Source organism: Rattus norvegicus, chromosome 15 (genome assembly GCF_036323735.1).
Source record: "Rattus norvegicus strain BN/NHsdMcwi chromosome 15, GRCr8, whole genome shotgun sequence".
Classification (NCBI taxonomy): Eukaryota; Metazoa; Chordata; class Mammalia; order Rodentia; family Muridae; genus Rattus; species Rattus norvegicus.
The window spans coordinates 31,740,346-31,754,105 of NC_086033.1; the positions used below are offsets into that span (position 1 = coordinate 31,740,346).

Consider the following 13,760-nt stretch of genomic DNA (forward strand, 5'->3'; position numbering starts at 1 on the left):
TGAAGGATTAAAAATTAATAATAAGCCGCCTAGCTACCCAAAAAGAAGAGGTAGGGTCTGTGAGAACATGAACTTTTCGCCCCTCCCTTGCTGTACAATGGTTCCCGGAACATTCTTGCATGAAAGGTTTCCTGGAACAGCCACAATGACCCATAGCCTCCGGCCACAATGGTCCAATGGCCCTGTAAAATGTCACTACCCCTAATCACAATGTCACAAAGTCCTAAATTGTATGGGCAGTTTATGGTTTTGGAATTCCCCTCCTCCCTCCCTCTTGATCCCCCTGGTTTGTGGTTTTTTCCTTTATAAGCTCTGTGAAAATTCAGGTCGGGGTCGAACTCCTCTACTCCCTGTGTGGTGTATGAGTCTCGACCCCAGCATGCTGGCCTGAGCTCTCGTTTCATCTCGCTCACAATAAATCTTCCTCGTGTGATTACAGCAGGTCGGTGTCTGTGTCCTACTGGGTGCGCGTCTTTCCCGAGACTTGAGTGGGGGGCTCCCTTCGGGGGTCTTTCACTAGAAAATATCATCCTGAGTGAGGTAACCCAATCACAGAAAAACACACACTGTATGCACTCACTGATAAGTGGATTAGCCCAAGATACAATCCACAGACCACACTAAGCTCAAGAAGAAGGACAACCAAAGTGTGGATGCTTCAGTCCTTTTTAGAAGGGGGAACAAAAGTATTCATAGGAGGGGATATGGAGACAAAGTTTGGAGTAGACTAAAGGAATGGCCATTCAGAGCCTGTCCCACTTGGGGATCCAGCCCGTGTGTGTGTGTGTGTGTGTGTGTGTGTGTGTGTGTGTGTGTGTGTGTGTGTGTATACAGCCACCAAACCCAGACAATATTGCTGATGCCAAGAAGTGCACGCTGACAGGAGCCTGATATAGCTGTCTCCTGAGAGGCTCTGCCAGAGCCTGACAAATACAGAGGTGGATGCTCGCAGCCAACCATTAATCTGAGTACAGGGTCCCCATTGGAGAGAAAGGATTAAAGGAGCTGAAGGGGCTTGCAACCCCATAAGAATAACAATACCAACCAACCAGAGCTCCCAGGGACTAAACCACCACCCAAAGAGTGCACATAGACACACCCATGGCTCTGGCTGTATATGTAGCAGAGGATGGCTTTGTTGGGCACCAGAAGGAAGGCGAAGCCAAGGCTGAACCCCGCCCCCCAGTGTAGAAGGATGTCAGGGAGGGGAGGCAAGAAGGGGTGGATAGTTGGGTAGGGGAAATTTACATTTGAAATGAAATTAGAAATATCCAATAAAATAATCCAAAAATATAAAAGATAATGTCCAACCCAAATACCGTCCTCCCATTCACTTCAGTTTCCCTCAATACTTCTCATCTACATTTCCCCCTCTCCCCTCCTCATCTTCATCCTCCCCCTCCTTCCTTATAACCCACTGAGTCCAATTAGTGATGTTTAAATGCATGTAGGCCATGAACCAGAGCATGGGCACTGCCAGGGTCTATTCTCCCCAAAGAAAAACTATAACCTGTCCCGTCTCAGTCCTCAATTGTCAATAGCTCTTCAACTAGGGCTTGGACCTCATGAGCCCCTCCCTATCGGTTCTGGAATGTTAACTGCCTTGCTCTTGTGCAGGTCACCACTGAGGCTGTGATCTCACAAGTGCAGTGACCACATTATGATGCAAAGACAGAATTTCGTGGCACTTTACCTGGAGGACTAGTCTTAGTTTTTTCTGACCGTATTGAAAGGTTTTGGATTTCTGTCTGAGGTAGAACTGGAAGAAGCTGAAGGGTTTTGAGATGGTGGGTGATGTGAATGGATTCGCCTTTCACCAGGGTCTTTTGGCTTCCCCTGAAGACTTAAAGAGCAAGTGAAGAGGCAGAGAGATGACCTCACAGGCTGCTGCCTGTCGTTGAGGAGCAATTGTAATTCATTTTCTCTTGAAGGCTGTCAACAGTTGATGGAATGAACATGGGAGGAGAGAGAGAAACCTTCAGTTTCCCCCTGGGTGTCCAGGTAAGTGGCCAGAAGGAGCATGTGCTGGGAACAGAGAACAGCTCTTTGGTCCTTAAGAAATAAAGTTTCATAGTTTCGTAGATATGAGAAACAAAGTTTTAAAAACAAGGTTCTGAGAAATACATCTGGTGGTCAGGATGTCCAGTGATATGAAATAAGTTTTGGTGATCAAGATTCTAACTAAGCTAATTAAGACAAAATAACAACTGTTCTCGGAAAGACCCCCCCACCCCTCCCTGTGGTAAATTCCGAGAACAACGGTAAGATGTCATCCTGACCCTGCCCAACTACCCAGTTCACCCCCCTCTAAGGGACTGACGTGCCAACTTAGCCCTTTCCCAGTGATTCTCCAAGGCCAAGTGTAGGGCTGGATGAGGAAAGTGACCAACTGAGCCAAGAACGGCCCCTTGAGCAGGCCAGCCAATACCTGACCAGATCCCTTGTCCTGTGTACCACCAATGAGAATAAGCCAGCTAACCCTGTTGCTGAAGTCTGCCCTCTGTAACGAATAAAAGTTGTGTGGTTTTTGGGTTCGGGGTTGCCTCTCCCTGCGTGGATGAGCAACCCCACGTACGTGGATTAAAAACCTTATACCCTCATGCAGCGGTCACTTTGTCAATCTGTGCTCTGTGGGTGGCGTTCCTGAGGTAAGGCCACTATGGGGCCTTACTACAGTCCCATTAGCCAGGGGTTACCTAAGAAATAGTGTTAACTAGGATTAGAGCTGCTGGCTATAAACAACAGAAACACACTAGCAGCTTGAATACATAGTCTGTTATTTGTTACATAAAATGCTCTTATTTCTTCCTCATATCAAAGGACTCTAGGGCTGCCATGGCAGATTCATAATTAAGGACCCTTTCCTACACATCTCAGTGGTCACTACAGTGGTAACTCGTGTATTTGAATGCTTGGCCATAGGGAGTGCCACTGTTTGGGGGCGTGGCTTTGTTGGGGTGGGTGTGGTCTAGTTGGAGGAAGTGCATCACTGTGGGGGTGGGCTCTGATGTTTTCTATGCCTAAGCTTCTGCCCAGTGTGGAATGAGAGTCTCCTCCTGGCTGCCTTCAGATCATGGTGTAGATCATGGTGCTCCTCCAGCACCATGTCTGCCTGCAGGCTGCCATGCCTCCCACCATGATGATCATGGACTGAACCTCTGAAACTGTAAGGCAGCCCCAATTAAATGTTTTCCTTTAGAAGAGTTGACTCAGTCGTGGTGTCTCGTCACAGCAATGAAAACCCAAACTAAGTCAAGGGGCCAGTCCATGGCCCCCACATGATGGAATCAAGGGGCAAAATGGTTTCCATCAGAAATCCCCAACAGGACATCATCACAGAGGGTAGGGGCACCTGCCATGCATACAAGTCTGGTCCAACTCCTGGAGCCCATGTAAAGGTAACTTACCTACATGACGTTGCCTTTGAGTTCCACATGTGCAGGGTGGCAGGTGTGCCCACATACACCATGCACATACACCTGCACACACACCGTAATAAATGGATCTTTAAAATTCACTCTCTAGGAATAATTCTAACACATCTCACGGTTGAAAGAAGAGATATCCCTGCTCTTCCAGGGACAGTGCTTAGAGACGCTCAGGATGGTCCAGCGTTTGACATACCATTGTAGGCTTTCCTACAATACAGCCTCTAACAAAACCAGGCTGTCTCGAACCCCTGGCAACAGGATTGTTTACCTTTACACCAAGAAGGTTGGGAAAGCTCCTAAATCTGCTTATGGTGTGTGTCCAGACAGACTTTGAGGGGTTCGTGCTGTGAGACCCGAAGTCCTTATTAGATTGTCTAAGACAAAGCAAAACAATTTTTTAAGTAATAAAAATCAAGACTTGGTCTATGAAAAAAAAGAAGAAGAAGAAGAAGAAGAGATACTGCACTACTCCAATGCCCTTTAATTTACTTTGTAGGAGAAAATTTGATTTTCTTTTATGTGTGTCGGTGTGTTGCCTGCATATGTCTGTGCACCGTGTGCGTGCAGTACCACTGGAGGCCAGATGGGGACATATCCCCCAAGAAATGAAGTTTCAGAACTTAGCGTTGTCATACGAATGTTGAGAGTGGAACCTGGGTCCTCTGGAAAAGCAGCCAATGCTAACTGCTAAGCCATCTCTCCAGTTCTTGAGGGATGGTTGGTGTCAGACAGGTCTGATCTAGGATCTTCTAGTAAGGCTCAGGAAAGTCCTGAAGAAACTTCAATGGTTGGTGGCTTCTGGAACTTCTATGAGATGATTAGTACCAATTATATTTATGGTTTATTTTATTTTATTTTATACAAGGTCTCACTATCTAGTCCTGGCTAGCCTGGAACTCACCATGTAGAACAGGCTGGGCTCAAATTCATACAATCCTCTGACTCCCAGGTGCTGTTGGAATTAAAATCATGCCCTCAGTATACCCAGCTGTAATATCTCGACACCCCCCCCCACCATTCTGAGACATGAAAAATTCCACAGGGGATTCTATTATACACTAAACTATCTACTAAGTACTCTAATCCAAAAGAAATTATCAAGTCCAAAAAAAAAAAAAAAAAAGAATAAATGGGTTTACTTTATATGCAGGTGTATTGGTTTCCTTTGATGTCTCTTCTTGAATTTCAAAGCACAAAGTAGCCTTTGTGTGAAAGTAAAATGTTTCAAATGTGGCTTCCTTGCTTTGACATAATGGAAATGTCTTGGATCCAAACTTTCCCCTGAGATCATCTGCACCTATATTGACTTTTTTTTCCCCTTTATTTTCTCACCTTTTAAATCTGCTGCGGTGATGAAGTCCATGTAAACTTCCTTATCGAAGTTTGCAAGAGTGCTCTTATGATTAGAAAAGTCGCGGACTGTCGGATGTTACGATATTTAACAGCGGTGGCTTTGCTTTCCACAGCGATTTGAAATGAGCGTCCCGGGCAAGGGCCTGCTGCTGACAAGCTCGCCTGGAGCTTTGTTGTCAAGCTGCGACGGTGCGGTTGATGATTTAGAGTCGCCTGCCCTTGCAGTCAGAATCAGAAATGGACGGCGCCGGCGCTGGGAAGCAGTCAATGATGGCCTCTTTATCTCCCGTTAACCGCTGGGAAGCGGTTTTCTTATCACCGTGCGTTGAAGAATATCTCCGAACTGGACGCTTTGGAGGGCGATGACAAACACATCTTGTCTTGAATACGTAGCCGGTGTGCAAAAAAGACACACACAATCTATATGACCTTGTTCAATCGGGAGAGCTGTAAAAGGAGCTAAATAAGGAAATAAAATAACATTTCTGGTTTTTATTTCTACAATTTATGTCCCTCATAAAAAATTTTTAAGAGCCAGGCACGGTGGCGCATGCCTTTAATCCCAGCACTTGGGAGGCAAAAGCAGATGGAGCTCTTGAATTCGAAGCCAGCCATTCTACAGAGTGAGTTCCAGGGCTACACAGAGAAACCCTGTCTCAACTTCCCCCACCCCTCCAAAAGAAAAAGAAAAAAAAATTTGGGAAATTCAGGCATGGTGAAAAGAAAAAAAAATCTAAAAATCATTCGCATCTTTTTCCACTTGCATTTAATAATCCCTAACATTTGGAATGCGTATCTTGGACACGTACATGTATACCACCAGATGTTTAAAAATGGGCGTTACTATAAGTCTGAACTTAACAGACCTTTTTAATAGGTCTGGAGTGGATGGCTGCTCAAAGGTTAGGCGCACTTGGTGCTCCTGCAGAAGCCCTGGTCTGTTTCCAGAACCCACATGGTAGATCACACCTGCCTGTATGTCCAGCGGATCTGATGCCCTCTTCTGGCCTCCAAAGGAACTGCATACATGCAGTGCACATACATGTAGACAAAACAATTATAAGCATAAACTGAAAAATCTTTAAAAATGTTTTAAAATTACATTTGCGTGTGTGCGCCACTGTGTTATGGTACACGTGTTGAGGTCAGAGGACCACCCTGTAGGTGTTGGTTCCCTCTTTTCACCAAGTGGGTCCTGGGGATTGAACTCAGATTACTGGCCTTGACAGTTGCCCTTTATTTGCTGAGCCATCTCTCTGACCAAGGCATCTGGATTCTTTTTAAACATTTATTTACTTTTATTTTATCTCTACGGATGCTTTCCCTGTATGTTTGTCGGTATGCTGTATGTACGTAGTGCCAGTGGGGCCAAGAAGAGGGCATCAGATCCTCTGAGTTACAGGCAGTGGTGAGCTGCCAGGTGGTTTCTGGGAATCAAACCTGGATCCTCAGGAAGAGCAGTCAATGCTCTTGACCACAGCCCTGCATCTGAGATTTTTGTCATAGCTTCTCCTCTGCCATGGATGTTTCTGGATTTTGATTTTTTTTTTTTTTACATTTTTTTATGAGTATCTGAATTTAATTTTTTTTTACTAGGGCCGGAGAGGCTCCTCAGTGCTTATGAGCATGTGGTACTCCTGCACAGACCTGGGCTCAGCATGTATGCATGTATGTATGTATGTCATGTGCATGTTTAGCGCCTGCAGAAGCTAGAAAAGGGAGTCAGGTTCCCCCAGAAACTATAGCAGTTGCGAGCTGTCATATGGGTGCTGAAAACTGAACTCATATGTTTTACACACAAGAGCAGCAAATGCTGTTAATCACTGAGCAGTTCCTCAATCTCAGGTTTGGTTTGGTTTGGTTTGGTTTGGTTTGTTTGGTTTGGTTTGGTTTTCAAGGCAGGGTTTTTCTGTATAACCTCCCTGGCTGTCCTGGAACTCCCTTTGTAGATAAGGTTGGCCTTGAACTCACAGAGTTCCAACTGCCTCTGCCTCCCGAATGCCAGCATCAAAGGCGTGTGCCACCATGTCCAGCTTTCAAGCTGAATTTTTAAAATAAAATATGCTGTAGAGGTATTTCACGTTAGTAAATAAAATGAAGGTAAATTGTTTGAATCACTCCTATTAATTTCTCTCAGGACAGAGCAACACCATCAGCTGTATCATTACAAACATTTCTAAATACTCGAGTAAAGATTAAATGATGTTTGAACAAATGAAAATTAAATGCTATTGAAGATATATTATAGATTAGATACAGATAAATCAAGATTTTGTTTTCTTCGTCTCCTAGTCAAGTTCCTAAGTTTCCTTTGTGCTAGGCTGTTCTTATGAGTTTTATTTCATGTCAAGTATTGTTTCTACCATTAGTAATATACCTGGTTCTTTCCTTGATCTGTCATCTTTAGAAATATTATGGGTACATTTTGAAACATGGAAAATTGATTATACTTTCCTTGAGTCCTCCAGCTTTCATACTGGTCATGATTTGTTGACGTAGTTAATGAGAACGGCATGCTAGAATTCCTCCTGTCGCCCTTAGCGTCTCTCCCTAGCTAGCCCACTACCAAAGACTAATTAATAACTAGTTGTCCAGTGCATTGGTATTTGTAGTCGTGTCAGTATTTTATGTTTCCAAGATTTACAGTATCCTGGCAACGTTCTATGATTTCAACTAAATCTTTGTGTCTTCAGGTTTGTAGCTTTGTAGCTACAGGTTAATGAAGAAGTAGGAAAATCAGTACGCAACCTGTCTTCTTGCTGGGTAAATAGTACTGTAATTTGATTGCAACTGGGGAAACAAATATAATTCACTTCATTTACACTCTGTTTCTTTAAAAAAAAAAAATCATCATGCAAGTGGTAAGATCTTAGCTAAGGACAGGCCCAGGCTTTGTTGAGCTTGAATTTTGTAAAATTTAGGAGCTCTGCCAAGAGGAAAACACAAAATTACAAATGCGACACCCCAGGGTCTATCCTTTGGCCTTCAAGAAAGTTTTGATCAGTTAGGGAGCCAGACCCCCAGCTTTTTCAACTCTGTGATAAATTACCTTATTTCCTTGAGACAGGTTTTCACTGGCCCTGGAACTAGGATAGTTCACACATCTCAGTGATCCTCCTGCCTCTGCATCCACAGCAGAGAGGTTATAGGTGCATGGGCGGCCATGCCCAGCTCCCTGCTCAATTTCCTATGCTTTCACAGCAAGTACTCCTATTCCTGGAGCCGGCTCTCCAGCCCCCAAGAGGTGCGTTAGCATAGATGTTAGGTTCAGAGAGGGAGGTTCAAGGAAAGAGTAAGACATAGCCCAACATGGATATAGAGTTGGGTGTTGTATCGATGGGTATTTATAGGATTCTGGTGGTTCTCCGGTTACATCTGTAAAGGTTGCTGAGAACTCTTCCCCCTTTCCTCATTTGCCAAAGAGTAAAGCTTTATAGTAAGGTTAAAAGTTAAAGAATGTTCTCCTTTAAACAAAGGTATAAAGCAGATTTATAGGGAACGTGGTTTAGGTTGAGGAATGAACGGGAGCTCCAAAGCACAGGGTTGTACATCATTTTGGCACTAAGCACAGCTTATTGTTTTCAAAAGATGTCCTTGGAAAACACATTTCATCTCCGTGTGCAGTCTGGACTATCAGGAGAATTTGAAGTTTCTCAGCAGATAAAGCAGACCAGACCCCAGGATGAAGGGCCTGTTTTCCCAAGCCTTCCTTCCATGTCACCATAATTTTCCTGTCTTTCTATTTTGCCTCAGTCCTGTTGGTCATTAGATTGAATTGGAAACTTCCAGTTTCTTTGGAAAGTCAGTTACGTCAAATAATGTTTTGCTGGGGTGAAAGGATGTTTTGCTAAAACAAACCCGTGAAAGGACATGTGATGAATCATTATAAATATGGCCCCACAGACAATGGGAGTTCGAGCATTGGTTTGCTTTGCTCTACCTCTCTATTCTTCGCTGAAAACACGCGTGCATTGGTTTGCCTTACGTTGTGTTGCTAAGCTCCACTTGTGATGCCATAGAGAGAAACTAGCCAAAGAACTTCTCATGAGGTTCCTGAGGGTTCTTGCTGCTTCTAGAGACCCTGGCTGGTTGCTGAGCCTTGGGGTTTCTTCTGGATTGAACCTCATTTGCTGGCTCATGTGTGGTGACTGCCAAGAGGACTGGACTGCAGCTGCTGATTTGTACTCAGTATTGGCTACTGGACTGACCTGCTGATGTCCTGACAATGAAGATTGAACTTGCCCCCGAAGAACTATTCCTAAATAGACCTACTTCCTCTGATTCCTAATTAACTTTTCTTTTCTACTATCTCCGGTGGGTGTCGGACTAGAGGGGAGGTTGAATGCTTATTAAAGTAGATCGGAAAAATGTATGCCTACACTAGACCTTCTCCTCTGTTCCCAGTGGATCTGTCTACTGATGGCCCTATAAAAACTTAACCAGTAAGAGTGGTCACCCTAAAAACTTTTATGCCCCATTTCATCCCAAAGGGGCCATTTCTTAAGTGATTTTAGTCTTAGCTCTTGAAGGTGTTGATAGGTAGCTAGTAGTGTAACATAGGCTGCCACCGTAGGACTCTGGTCACTGCTTCAGAAGGAAGGGGTTTAAATCTTATCTCTGGCCCTGGGTAGAAACATGAAGTCTGAACTGCATACAAGGCCATAATGCAGTTTTCAAGTAAGAAGCCTTCTGCTAAAGGACAAGGGCATACCACTGTCCCCTCCCTGAGAGTCGATCTAAATGAGCCTGTCAATCATCTGTACAAGGAAATGCCTCTGAGGAAAAGCTGTCTCTTTTAGAAACGTTAGAAATATTACAAAGCCTACATAAAATACAGGTAGGTCAGCACAGTGTCCCTTAGGTCATTTTCTACTCTTACCCTGTGAGTGTGCCCGATGGCAATTGTCCCCTCGGCTTCTCTACTCTTGTGCTTTGCCTATGGTCCCCTTGGCTCTACTCTTGTCCTCAAGAGCGCTTCACTTTCCTTTGTAATGAACTCAAATTATCTTCTGTTCTATGCTTTATGGGTTCATCTGAATTCCTTCAACGGTGCTCACAAAGCCCAGAGCTCCACAGTGAGATCCGACAGCAGGGAAAGTAGGCATTTTCCTTTTTTCTTCTTCGTAAAAATGTTCCCAAAGTTTTAAGATTACGTCTATTTCTTTATGTGTGCACATTAACACACACATACAATGTTGTGAACAGAGGTTGGAAGGCAACATGAAAGAGTTGGGTTTTTTTCTACTACATGGATTCTAGGGCTCAAACCCCGGTAATCAGGCTTGACAGGAAATATTTTTATGTGCTGACCCATTTCACTGGCACTAAAAAACATCTTTATTGACAATTTTTGTTCCTTTTATCTTTTTCTGTAAATTAGCCATGCTTTGTTATTTTTTGTTTTCCTACAGTATTCACCTCGGGCAATAAATATTTTTGTTTACCCAATGAGGAACTCTTACATAAGACTAGACACAGTCATAAGTGCAGATTCAAAACATGAAAAGAATTGAAAGACTTTACATTTTGGCATCATAGATACAGATTCAAGTAAAGTTAATAGAAATGAAAGACTTTACATGGAATGCTGTGAAACAAAAAACTCCTTCTGGAAAAAGGGGCATTTTTCCAGACTTGATGCACAAGCCTGTAATCTCAGCAGTCAGGATGCTGAGGTAAAAGGATCCTGAGTTCAAATGAAGCCTGACCTAGAGAGTGCTAGCAACTTAATAAGTCCTGGGCAGCTTAATAAGACCCTGTCTTAAGAGGGGAAAAATAGTTTTAGCCCCAATACAACAGCAGAGTATGAAGTCTGGGAAGGGTATAAAAGACTTAACAACTATATTTTTATTTATCTATTCAAGATTAGACAATTCAATATTATTTGGATTATATTGGCATACAAATATAAAAAAAAGTTTATATTTCTACACATGTAAATGTAACTCATTTTGTCAAGTCCATTTTAACCTAAAACTTAAACTGAAAGAGTAGAGACACTTTCCAAGTTTGCTGCAGAACACGAGGGAAAATTCAAAAATAAATGCTAAGAAATTTAGTATTTATCAAAAAGATGCAAAAACATAATATGGGTTGTAAAGGACGGTTCCAGGAACGCATGTGGTTCCCTGTCAGAAAACCCAAGCACCATAATCTAAGAAAATATCAAATTAGATGAAAACAACGTGATTTTATCAACAGGTACTAGGACGTCCTTTGATAAAATTTGACAACTACTCTTAATTTCTGAACTACAAAAATTAGGTTGAGGCATCCATCTTTGTTTTCTAGGAGTATATGTGCACACGCATTTGTGTCTCTATGTGTCTCTGTGTGTATATTCGCATGTTTATGTGTGCACACAAATGTGTCTCTCCCTCTTCCTCCTCCACCCTGTGGGAAGGGTTCCTCAAGTCTACTTCATATGTATATTAAGTGATATATATAATTTTTTAAAGTCAAGTTCTTCCAGTAGCCAAAGCTCATTGAGTAAGCTGGGGTGAGCCTCCAGGAAACCACTTGTCTCTGCTCCAGTATCTGGGTCACAACTGCTTTGTTACAGGGCTCCTAGTGATTGAACTTAGGTCCTCTTGCAAGCACTTTATCAACTGAGATATCGCCCCGGACTGAGATATCGTTTTTAAAAACCCAATTACCAAAACATGGGTAAAAGGAATTGAAAGCCGATTTAATTAAAATTAAAAATTAGGGCTGGAGAGATGGCTCAGAGATTAAGAGCACTGGCTGTTGTTCTTCCAGAGGTCCTGAGTTCAATTCCCAGCAACCACATGGTGGCTCACAACCATCTGTAATCTGGTGCCCTCTTTTGGCCTGCAGGCATACATGCAGGCAGAATGCTGTATACATAATAAATAAATAAATATTTTAATTAGACATTAAATAATATGCTTGCCATCAACGCTGTTATCTATCATCATCTTTTAGACTTTTTAATAAATAAAAAAGCATAAAATTAAAATAGTTTACTCATTGGAAGAGCAAAGTTACTATTTTTCATGTTGGTAATACAAGACTCAAGGGATTTAGTAAAATATCATTAGGAATAATGAACAAATGAGGAAAAGAATTCTGCCATAAAAAGAACACGCCTGACAGAAAACCAGGTAGGCTAGCCACGGACCTTCTAGCTCTCTGTTCCCGCAGACTCAGTCCCTAGCACCGCGACAGAACACTGGCTGCAAGCTCTAGCACATCTGTGGATCCCACAAAGTATTCCCTCCTAGCCCCAGTTCCCTGCATCCCAACAATGCATCTCATCCTCCAACACCGGCACACATTCCCTGCGAACACACCAGTTGAGCAAGGCAGTTGAACAGGCAACACACAGCCATCATGCTCTCTGAAAACCCAGAGAGACAAAAGTGGTATGTATTTACGTATAAGTGGATATTAGCGGCTAAGTAAACATTCTGTAGACTCAGAGAGGTTAGGTAAATAGGAAGGATCTAGGGAGGAATGTATGGATCTCCCTAGGAAAAGGAAATAGATTTTATGGAACTGGGGGCAGGTGAGGACAGATGCAGGAAGGATTGGAGTGGGAGAAGTTGGAGGTAGCTGGAATTGAGGGTAGGGGCTTTGGGTTTACGTAGCGCAGTGGAAACTTCCAGGAATGGGGGACATAGAATCTCGGCTGGCTGTGGACCTCCCTTCTTTCCAGGGTCGTTGTCTTTTTTTTTTTTTTTTTAAGTACACTGTAGCTGTCTTCTGATACACCAGAGCTGTCTTCTGATACACCAGAAGAGGGCATTGGATCTCTTTACAGATGGTTGTGAGCCACCATGTGGTTGCTGGGAATTGAACTCATGACCTCTGGAAGAGCAGTCGGGTGCTCTTAACCACTGAGCCATCCCTCCAGCCCCCTCGGAACAAGTTTCTTATCAGGAGAAGGCTGAACCTGTTGTTGGTATTCCGTTTAAGCTCCACCCCCACCGCTACCTGGCAGCAGCGAGGCATGCTCCGCCCCACAGTTGCCTGGCAACAGCCAGCTTTGTCTGACACTATAAAGGGGCTGCTTGCCCCCTCCTCCTCCTCTTATTCCCTCTTACGGTCTCTTACCCCTCTTGCTCTTTGTTCTTCTCTGTTCTTGTCCCCATGCCACACACCTCCACGCACCCATGGCCGGCCACTTTTCCTCTCTTCTTCTACTCTTCTCTCATTAAACCTTCCACGTGGAACCATGGTGTCTTAGTATTTTCTGTCCGGGCACGGTCCGAGATTCAAAACCCTAACACCTGTAACCTCACCAAGGCTGTGTGACATTCTGCAGGCAGAGGGTGTGGAGGTTTTGAGCTCCTCAGACAAGGTCAGCGAAGGAGAAGCTCTGCTGGTAAAGGGAGTCTGCCATTTTGCACCAAGCTCAAAGCTTTCCAATAATGTTAGACCTTAGTTAGCAGGGCCCAAAAACTGGCCCTCTCTTTTTTCTTTTCTTTTCTTTTTTTTTTTTTTTCTTTTTTTCCGGAGCTGGGGACCGAACCCAGGGCCTTGCGCTTGCTAGGCAAGCGCTCTACCACTGAGCTAAATCCCCAACCCCATTGGCCCTCTCTTGTAGCCAGGCAAGACCCCAGTGGTGAGTCTGTGTTATCTTCAATTTCATTGCTGGCCAGGGGTCCCATGCAAGTCCCCAAACAACGCAAGCTGATACTAAGACAAAGGGTTGCTCTCCAAAAGCTGAAAGCAGGGCATTGTTGAGGACGACATGCGCAGTGGAGAGGTCCAGCAGGTGCGTACACGGAGCCTCTACACCTATGTTCTAGTCTCTTTGGTGCAGGGAGGTACTCTGCAGGCCACCGAAACTGAAATGTAGGCACCAACCCAGCCACAGAACCCTTGACTCACAGCCTGTCCTGCCTGCAAAATATGCTAGGGCAACGGTAGCACAGAACTTGTAGGAGTAGCCAACCAGTGTTTGACATTGAGATTTAATTTATGACTGTTCTTTTACTATAAGCTTGCTGA

General features: G+C 43.8%; 1 long non-coding RNA gene across 1 annotated transcript; it reads left to right on the forward strand.

Moving 5' to 3' along the window:
- Nucleotides 1-1,554: 1,554 nt before the first annotated feature.
- Nucleotides 1,555-5,275, forward strand: LOC102550121 (uncharacterized). The gene is made up of 2 exons (XR_359930.5): nucleotides 1,555-2,001; nucleotides 4,898-5,275. It is a non-coding gene; the product is annotated as an uncharacterized LOC102550121 (long non-coding RNA).
- Nucleotides 5,276-13,760: the final 8,485 nt, after the last annotated feature.